Here is a 3,576-nt window from a genome sequence, read left to right as displayed (position 1 = left end):
GAATTTCAATATCATTGATCCATAACATGCTAAATTGTTCATAACTCAACCATTCATTATTGAATATACAATGTTCATAACTCAACAATTCTTAATATGTTAATAAATTGTTTAAAGTATGATGATATACACATAATGAACAAATTAGATCCAATATCACCTTTTATATATATCCAAATGTAGAATAAAAGTTCTACAAAAATGTGGCATATGTGCTGTAGACACCTAAAATTGTCATGTCTAATTAAATAAATATTTTATTTATTTAATTATCTAAGCCTAATTCTTCTATTAATTAAATAAATCCTTATTTATTTAATTAATTCATTTATCCTCTTCTAGCCTTATTTCTCATTTAAATAAATACATTTATTTATTTAAATTATCATTTTCCTAAATTAAATAAATATCTTATTTATTTAATTATCCTACTTCTATTAATTAAATAAATCTTTATTTATTTAATTAATTCATTAGCCTTTTCTACCCATGACACATGTCATTCATCTCTTAATTCATACACTACCTACCCCTTTCATTATTTTATTATTTCTTCTACCTACCCTCTAATCATAGCCGACCTCCTTTTACACCTCTCAATCTTATCCCTCCATTTCATATAGTGTCTTCTATATAAGGAGATGTTTCCTTCATTGTCAAACCCTAATGACCTAATGAGCTAACTAGTTGATCAATTGACTACACTACGATCCTACTTGCAACCACATTCCGTTCTTTGTTGAGCTCTTGTGCATATAAAATCTGAGAGCAAATATATCAAGCAAGATCAATGGAGATAGGAAGAATGGAGATCAAAACCCTATTGGACATGTGATGGTATAATCTTTGTGATTTCATGTGATTTGCATTGTCTTAGGTAATCTTCATATGTTATGGTGGATCTTTGTTGATTGTTAGGCTAGGGTTTTGTGGTTGAATTCATTTAGCCTTTCAATATCATTATTATTGTTATCCATTTTCACCATATACATTTTGGCACGCCCGGTGGGACTCTTGTCCCTTTGCATTTAACCTCCTTGTTGCAGATCTTGTGTTTTTGAAGTTGCAGATCAGACATTTTCGGCAGCATTTTTGGTATTTTCGCGTCTGCGCACTTTCGGATCGCGTTTTTTATTTTCAGGCGCGTCTGAGACAACTGGATCCGCGTCTGTGTTTTGGAAATATTTCATTTTGTAGGTTCCAGGGAGGCGCGTCTGTGTCTTTTTTTATCCACGTCTGTGTTTTGGCAATATTTCATTTTGCAGGTTCCAGGGAGGCGTGTTTGTGTTACAGAAGCGCGTCTGTGTCATTTTTACCTGCGTCTATGTTTGGAAAGAGCATATGTGGTTTTTACTCGCGTCTGTGTCTCACAGAACCGTGTTTGTGTCGTAGAGTCGCATCTGCGTCAAGGGTAATCGCGTATGTGTATTGCCTGTTTCAAAATTTTGAAATTTTCAGTTTTCAGATTTTGCATTTAGGGTTTCAGATCTGGTTTATTTTTGAGCTAACATTTTCAGATCTAGCTAACAAAATTGGTGTAGCTTGTCTTAGAAGCAAAATCGTTTGGTTGAAGGCCCCTATTTTCACAAAGTCTTTTGGGTTTTAAAATTTACTTAACTTGTGTGTTTGCAGGAAGAGGTGATTATTTCAAACAACCCAAAATACTAACAACTCTTTGTTGCAGGTCCTTGGCAAGGTTTTTTTTTTTTTTTATTGTGTGCCTTGTTTTCATAGACTAGCAAACACTTCCATTGGTGCACTAAAATTGAATCATTGTCTTTTGTGTCTTGAGCAATAGGCTCTTTTTGTTTAATTCTTTAGAGGGCCTATCTTCCTGTGTGGTCATTAGGACTACTAGTGAGAAGAGAACGAACCAAGTGGTAGCGAGGAAAACCCACCTCTTCCAAACCACTATAAACAACTGTATTCATGGTGAAAACTATGGATAACATGTGCTGATTAGTTCATACCGGCACTATGTCTCCCCATAAACCCGTTTGATCAAATTTATTTGATCATTTGTAGGGCGTAACCCCTACCGGCTGGGAGCCTTCTGTATTTACAGAGCTGAAAGTGCTGCATGTATGGCCACACGAGCGGATGCCCTTACTAGCACCTTTTTGTTTTAGAAGCCCAAATTCTTCTAGTTGTTGGGGCAGGAGGTCGGACCTCTAGTAGCGGTCCACACACATACGGTTCTTCGTAGAGATACAAAGTTTGCCACGGGGAGTTTTCGTGGGGACTGATGCTTGGCTGACCCGAGAAGTGAGTGCCGAGGGTGGAGCCAGTGAGGTCAAGCATCTAAGTATCCGCTCTGAATAGCGTAGCCTCGGGGGTAAAACCCCATGTGGGATCAACAACTATTGTCTTGGCCAGCCATAAGAATTGTGCTTGACTTATGTTAAACATTCAAAACATTCAAGACCAAATAGAAAAACATTGTGTCTTTTGTATCTTCAAGTGTATGCAAAACATTTTTACATCAAACAACACACTTTTATTGGAGTCATTTTGAGTCTAAACACTTGCAAACATTGGGTCTTCATCAACATTGTGTCCTCTTGTCACGAAAAACAGTCAAACAGTCAGATTGGGTCACAACAAAACAACTTCACAGATTGGAAAAATTGCACAGAACTTGCAGAAACGCGTCTGTGTTGTCTAGCCGCGTCTGTGAAGGACAGAATCGCGTCTGTGTTCCAACAGTCAACATTGCATTTGGCAAACAAAAAATCTCAGAAGCGCGTCTGTGTTAAACAGAGAAGCATCTGTATCGGGAAACCGCGTCTGTGAAGTATACAGGCACATCTGTGTCCAGAATTGAAAAACTGTTACAGTCCAACAAACATAAACAAAAAAAATCTCAAAAGCATGTCTATGTTAAACAGAGCAGCGCCTGTGTCGGGAAACCGCGTCTATGGAGTATACAGGCGCGTCTGTGTCCAGAATTGAAAAACTCTTACAGTCCAGCAAACAAACACAGTCAGTTTCAGAATTTCTTGAGCTTCCTAGGTCATTTCTCCAGGGTTTCATTTAGCATTCAACCTATCTTTGGGTCTCACAAAGTCCATCATTGTTTTACACCTTACATTACATTCACATTTGTCTAAACTTGAGTCAAAAGGTCACTTGCTTGTCCTCATCATACTTTGTCAAAACACTACATACAACAACACTTTGCTAAGTGGTCCCTCATCAAGGTTTCTTACCTTTGGGTCTCATTTGGTTTTACTTAGAGTCAAGGTCAACTTACCTCATCAAGAGAAACTATCCTCTCTTTGGAAGTCACACCTACTCTACTACATACATACTTGGTCTTACACTTTGGACATTGCAAGTACACTTCAGATTCATTTACATTCCATCCAACTCCTGGTCTTCCATACTCTTTCCATTTTTCATCTAGTCTCTCACATCTTGGTCAATACCTAGTTCATGGTTGAAACCCGTCTTCAAAAATCTAGGAGAGAAACTAAAGAGGCTCAAGAGTCCGAAAACATGAGTTCTTGAGTATGACAATGAGGTCTTTTTCAATTCTGATCATACTACATTACCTGACATGGATGTATATAGAAA

Source organism: Cryptomeria japonica, chromosome 2, assembly GCF_030272615.1.
Source record: "Cryptomeria japonica chromosome 2, Sugi_1.0, whole genome shotgun sequence".
NCBI lineage: Eukaryota > Viridiplantae > Streptophyta > Pinopsida > Cupressales > Cupressaceae > Cryptomeria > Cryptomeria japonica.
This window is presented reverse-complemented; position numbering follows the sequence as displayed.